General features: G+C 68.9%; 1 non-coding gene across 1 annotated transcript; it reads right to left on the reverse strand.

Annotated features, from left to right (window-relative positions):
* Positions 1-6,371: 6,371 nt before the first annotated feature.
* TRNAR-UCG (transfer RNA arginine (anticodon UCG)) lies at positions 6,372-6,444 on the reverse strand. Its single transcript has one exon. It is a non-coding gene; the product is annotated as a tRNA-Arg (tRNA).
* Between the last annotated feature and the right edge of the window lie 140 nt (positions 6,445-6,584).

Below are 6,584 nucleotides of genomic sequence, written 5' to 3' on the forward strand. Positions count from 1 at the left end.
AAAGCGGAGATGCAGAGAGAAGCGAATGCGAAACAAAAAAAAGCCTCCAGCCGCTGGCAGACCGCAGCACGGGCAGCGGCGCCCCGGTGCCGCTCTATCCGAGCAGGGGAGCGGGGCGCACGGTGCCCCGGTGCCCCCCCCGGCCCCCCCCTTCCCGCAAAGCGAGGCCCCGCAGCAGCCCCCGCTGTGCCCGGAGGAGAAACTGGGGGAGCCGGGGATTGCCCCCGGGGCCTAAAAGCTGGATGTGCCGGGAGGCTCGGCCCCGTTCAGGCGTTTTTTTTTGCGGCGCCCGCCCCTCCGGCCGGCGAGCGGGGACATCTGGGGACAATTTGGCGGCCGCCGGCACCGCTCGGCCCCGGCTCCCCGCCGCCCCGTCGGGGCACAGCCCGCCCCGTCGGGCTGCCCGGTCCCGGCCGGCCGGGGAGAGGTTGCCCGGAGCCAACTCGCCCCCGGCAGCAAAAGGTCGCCCCGTGGCCGTTCTCCCCCCGCTGGCCTCCCCCCTGCGCCTCCCCCCCCGGCCGCCGCCGCTCGCCGCGGGCTGCTCAGCCCCGACGGGGGGGTCCGGGCCGGGGCAGGGAGCGGCGGGGGGCGGCCCGCTCCCCCGGGAGAGCCTCGCAACTTCCCCGCGGGGACCGGCCCAACTTCGGCTCCCCCTTCCCACCTCCCTTCCATCCTTCCCCCCCTCCCCACCAGCCTCCTCCCGGGGCCACGTCCCCGTCCCTGCCCCCCCCCCCCCCCCCCGCGCCCTCCAGCCCCCCGGGGGACACCCGATGGCGGCGGCGACGCCCGGCCGCGACACTCACGCTTGGAGCCGGGGCGAGGGCAGCGGCGGCCGTCCCTGGACGAAACGGGCGGCGTTGGGGGGGGGTGGGGGGGGTGGGGGAAGAAGGACGGCGACCCCCCCCAGCCCCTCCCCGGGCGGGCGGGCAGAGGGGCGGGCAGGGCTGCCCCGGGGCGAGCAGCGACCCCCGCGGCCGCCATCCCCTGGGGGTGGCCGGGCACGGAGCGATGGGGGCGGCTGCTGCCGGGCTCCCCGCCGTCCTCCCGGCGGCTGCCGGTGCCGGTTGTGGCTGCTGGCCGGGAGCTGCCGCCGGCGGCAGGCTCTGCCCGCACTGACGTCAGCCCGGCAGCCTCCGACTCACTCCAACCATGGCGGAGAGGAGGAGGAGGAGGAGGAGGAGGAGGAGGAGGAGGAGGGAGGAGGAGGAGGGAGAGGGGGAGGGGAGGAGGCGGGGGAAAGGAGGGGGAGAGGAGGAGGACGGGAGGAAGGCGGCGGCGGCGGGGGTTGCTTGCTGCCAGGCTCCGGCGAGCACAGCCCGCAGCCCCTCCAGCTCACCCCGTAATCACCCCCCGAGGATGGGGCTGCGAGGGGCAGAGGGGCCGCTCCCCCCCTATCCACCCCCTTATCCCCCCCCCCCCGAGGCCCCCCACCCCCCGGCGAGCCGCCCGCCCCCTCGGGGCCGCCTTGTCCCGCTGCGGGGCTGCCGCCTCCCTCCTGCCCTGCCCGGCCGGGGGCCTCCCCTCTGCCCCCCCGGCGGGGCACGGAGCCCCCCGGAGCCCCCTCGGGGTGTCGCCCCCCCGGTCCCCGCAGGAGCAGACCCCCGAGGCGAGCAGAAAGGGGCCGCGGCCGCCCCCGCTGCCCAGCGCTGCCCCCGGGCTCTTTTGGCACGGCCCGGCCCGGCCCGGCCCCGCTGCCGCACCGCTGTCCAAGTGCTGAAAGTCCGCACGGCTCCCCGCGGCGGGGCGGCACGGCACGGCACGGCACGGCACGGCTCGGCACGGCTCGGCAGGGCGCGGCACGGCACGGCACGGCTCGGCACGGCTCGGCACGGCACGGCACGGCTCGGCACGGCTCGGCACGGCACGGCACGGCACGGCTCGGCAGGGCGCGGCAGGGCTCGGCAGGGCGCGGCAGGGCACGGCAGGGCACGGCGCAGCTCGGCACGGCTCGGCTCGGCACGGCTCGGCACCGCGGCCGTCGGGCAGAGCAGCAGCTCGGGCTTTCCCCGGGGTGCCGCCGCGGCCCTGGCAGCGGGGGGAGAGAAAAAGGCTGAGAGTCCCTCCTGCGCCCCAGCCGTGCCGAGCCGTGCCGAGCCGTGCTATCCCGCCCCGACGGCCAGGCCGAGCCGGGCGATGGTTTGCCCCGCCGGTAGCCCGCCGGCAGGCGGAGGCGAGCTGGCAGCCGTCCGGCACGGCAGGTGCCGCCTGCGCTCCTCTCCTTCCCTCTCCTCCTTCCTCTCGCTCCCCTCTCCGTATTTCCCTGCCTTAATTCCCCTTTTTATGTAATTACACACGTAGCGCCTCGCCTGCAGCCTCTGCAGCAAGGAAAAAAATATAAAATGAACCACCACCACCACCAACAAAATAAACCACCCTCCTGGCACACCTTTACTTCGCTTCCGACCCTTTTTTTTTTTTTTTTTTTCCCCTCGTCTTCCTTCCTGCGGTTAACCCGGCTGCTGTTTTTTTTTATCTCCGATTCTCTCAAAGCAATGCCCCGGACCGGCTTTGGGGAGCCTCTCGCCGCCCTGGTGAGCACGCAGCCAGCCCCGGACGGGTTTTCTCTGTAGGAGAAAATGAACCGATCGAGACCGAGGGGTCTGGAAGAGCCGAACTCGCCGCCTCGCCTTTACATTGGGGTTTTTCAATTTCCCCGTTATTTTCCTTTTTTTTTTTTTTTTTTTTTTTTTTTTTTTTTTTGCGTCTGCGAGTTGCCACGAAAGGAAATATAACCCCAAACGCCACCGCCAGCAGAAACCGGAGCTCGTTGCCAAATTCCGTAGTATTTTATTTTAAAAGCAATTAAGTAACACCGTAAAAAGCGTCTTCTCCTCTTCCCGGGGAGTGTAAGAAATCCTTTTGCTCACCCAGAGTCGAAACCTAATGGCATTGTCGTTAAACACGAAAAGGAGAATATTAAGAAATTGCAACACTCCCTCCAGAGCGCTCCCCCCCTCCCCAGTTTATTTGCCCTAATAATTAATTCACAAGAGCTTAACTTCGGTGTAACCCTGGCGGTCTTTTCATTAAAAAATCCCCGCGTTTCCTATTGAATTAGCTCTGCTCCATTGTCGCTGAAATGAAGACGCCAAACCAACTTTTACCCTGAGCATTTTCTCACCAGCCCAAAGAAAAGTCTCTCCCCTTTTTCTTTTCTCCGATTTTTTTTTTTTCTTTAATTCAAGCACCCAGGCGATGGACGTGTCCTGCAATTTAACTACTTTCAAATTCTTTGTTCGGGTCCCACTGGGGCTCTATTGTCACCCTATTGAGAGAGCTTATTGCCAAGTCAAGCCTGAGTGAATTGAGACACGCACGGGAGGAGCCCGGGGCTGGGAGCGGGCTCCGGGGGCTGCTCCTCCCGGGGGACCCCGGCCCAGCCCCGACGGACGGGGCAGGGTGCGGGGCACGGGCTGCCCGCAGCCCCCGGGACCACCGCCACCGCCTGTCCCCCCCCAGCCGCTTCCAACCTCGCCCCGGCCCTGAGACGGAGCCCGCGGCCCCTCCAGGGCCCTGCCCCGGGATGGGGAAGGGGACGGGGATGGGGCAGGCCCGGCTGTGCCCCCCCCTTGCTCCCCAGCCCCCGGTTCCTTCGCGACCCCGCAGCGCCGGCACCGCCCGTGCCCGCAGCCCCGGGCGGAGGGGACTTACCTCGGGTGCCAGCCTCCTCCCCCGCCGGCTCGCCCCTAGTCCCAGAAAAAAAAAAAATAAATAATAAAAATAAAGGGGGTTTTGGGGGGGTCTTCCTCCCCTGCCAGCCCCCCCCGGCCCCTCGGCTCGGAGCCGGCTCCCGGCCGCCTCCCCTCGCCCTCGCCCTCTCTCACTTTCGGAGCTCCGGGGCTGGTCTCCCGAGCAGGAAAAAGAGGGGGCTGCTTTTCTTTTCCCTTTTCCTGCCCCCCTCCCGCTCCCCCCAGGCTGGCAAGGGGGCTGCGAGCTGCGGGGAAGTGGCGTGTCAGGAGAAAAGGCGCCGGGAGCGCGGTGCTGGGCACGGATTCCCACGTAAGCCCGTACGTCACCTATAAAATGCCCATTTCTCGGCTCCTGGAGAGGCGGCACAAGCCCCTCTCTGCCCGGGGAGATGCTGCACGCCTCGACAGCCGGCTCCCTCCTCCCGCGGCCCCCCCACGGCCGCCCCCCGCACCGGGGGGCGAAGGCAGAACCGGGGGGTGCCGGGGGGCAGCGGCCGCTTCTCCGCCTCCCTCTCCTAAAGAAATGCGTGGCCCCGCTCTGTCCCCCCCTAAAAAAAAACACCCCAAACGCCCTCCCGGAGCCCTCCGCACCCCCCCCCCCCCCTCCCGCCTCGGTGTCCCTCTCTGCAGGGGTCCGGGGGTCCCGCACCGGCCGCCCCCCGACGTGGCGTTCCCCCGGGGCCGCGCCCCGGCGACCGGTGAGCCCTTGACCCCTGGCCCCGCCGGCTGGGGGGCAGCGGGGTTAAACAAAGTCCCGCCGCCGCCCCATTGTCCGGCCCGCAGCCCCCAGCCCGCCGGCGGCAGCTCCGTGCCCGGCCCCGACGGGGCGCGCAGGGCTGCGGGCTTCCGACGGGCAGACAAAGGGCCCGGGGGGGAAATCCCCCCTCCTGCCCTGCCCCGGCTTGTGCCTGCATCCCCACCGGCCCCAGCCCCGGGGAAATTCCTGCGGGCTTTTCCCCAGTTTATCTTTATCGGTATTATTTCCCCCCCCCCTTCTCGCGCGTTGGGAATCGGCGGTGGCGGCGGCGTTTCGGGGAGAATTTATTTAATTTCTTTCTTTCTTTTTTTTTTTTTTTTTTTCGTTTGAGGAGGGAGCGATTTTTTTTAGTGGGGTGATTTCTTTTTTTTTTTAAATTTTATTTTTTTGACCGTGATAAAAATAACCAGAGCAGAGACCGCACAGAAGATCGGCGTTAAAACAAAGCACCGCAGGGGAGGACGAGACCCACCCCGCGCGGTGTATGTCGCGCCGGTCGCGATAGCGGCGCAACTGCAGACACAAAGAGGGGCCCAGGGCGCACGCCCGAAGCTCAGCCTCGCCTTTCTCCGAGCGGGCTGCGGGGGCCGGGGCTGTCCCCGTGTCTCCGCACAGCTCCGTGCCAGGAGCCGCCGGTCCCCGGGCAGGTGACACCGTCCTGTCCCGGCCCGGCCCCGACCGGCCCCCGCGCTGCCGTCGGGGCTGGTGCTGGGAGCCGGGGCTTTGTCCCCGCTCTGCCCCGGCCCTCGGAGCGCTCCGCGGGGACCCGAGGATCGGGGGCAGGGTCCCCGGTGCCTCCCCCCGGTGCCCTGCGGGGGAGCGGAGCCGGGTCGGAGCCGTCGGACAGCGGAGGGACCGCGCCTCGACGGCCCCGGCCCCGGCCCCGGCCCCTGCCCCGGGTGAGCGGCCCGGAGCGGCCGCCAGCAGCGGGACCGCAGCGACACCTGGTGGCTCGGCTCGGCTCGGCTCGGCTCGGTTTGGCACGGCCTGGCACGACACGGCACGGCCTGGCGCGGCACCAGACGGCACGGACAGCCTGCGGCACGGCTTAACCCGGCACAGCACGGCCCGGCACGGCCCGGCACGGCTCGGCACGGCTCGGCACGCCGCAGTGCTCCGGCTCAGGAGCCACCTTCCCAGCCCCATCGCTTCCATAAAAACCCTCATAGGGCCGGGGAGCCTGCTCCCGCCTGCCCCGTCCCCTGTCCCCTCGCACCCTCGGGTCCCCTTCTGCATCCCATAGCACCCGCGGTCCCCCGGGGCTCTCAGCCGCCCTGTCCCTCGCCGAGCCGTCCCCACCAGTGCCACGCAGCCTGGTGACGGGGACCCCAGTGCCATGCTCAGCCCGTGCCCAGCTCCCACCCGTGCAGCGCCGCAGCCCTCAGCCAAGCTGGGTCGGGCGATGGGGTCCTGGGGGCGTCCTGCTGCGTGCCACTCTGCCCCCAGGCCTCAGAGCTGGGAGGTTTTGGGGTGCCCTCGTGGAGCACTTCTGGTGGCTGTGAGCACCCCATAAGCGTCGGATGCGGGCAAAACGGTGAGAAAAGCAGCGCCCAGGGTGGGGCTGTGCCCCTTGCCAGCCCCCCCCGGCCGTGCCCCTGGGGTGCCCCAGCAGCCCCTGCCCTGCTGCTGTTACAGACACGGGTGATCCCATAGATTCCCCCGCGGAGTCAGCAGCCACCTGTTTTCGCGCTGCTTTTAAATAAAGGAGCAAAATGCACGGAGCGCTTGGGGCGATAACAGGGGCACGGAGGCACCAGCAGCCCCGGGGCACCGCAGCTTTAGGCTCCCCTACAGCCACGCCTGGGGGGACGCCCTGTGTCCCCCGCGCCTGTCCCGTTTGATTTTCTTGAGGTGCCAAAGGAATAGAAGCAGGGAGGGGCGAAAAAAAAAAAAACCTCCGTCATTTTGGAGGCGGATTTACTTCACGACCGCGGCAGGACTCGAACCTGCAATCTTCTGATCCGAAGTCAGACGCCTTATCCATTAGGCCACGCGGCCGCCTCTACCAAGCGCTCCCCGCGCGCCCCCCCTGACTGCACCACCGCCGGGCCGTGCGATGTGCGCGGGGGCGGGGGGGGGCCCGGGCAGCGCCGAGCGGCGTGGGGACGTCAGCGGCAGCCGGAAGCTCCCCCGCGCTC

This window comes from Cygnus atratus, chromosome 11, assembly GCF_013377495.2.
Source record: "Cygnus atratus isolate AKBS03 ecotype Queensland, Australia chromosome 11, CAtr_DNAZoo_HiC_assembly, whole genome shotgun sequence".
NCBI lineage: Eukaryota > Metazoa > Chordata > Aves > Anseriformes > Anatidae > Cygnus > Cygnus atratus.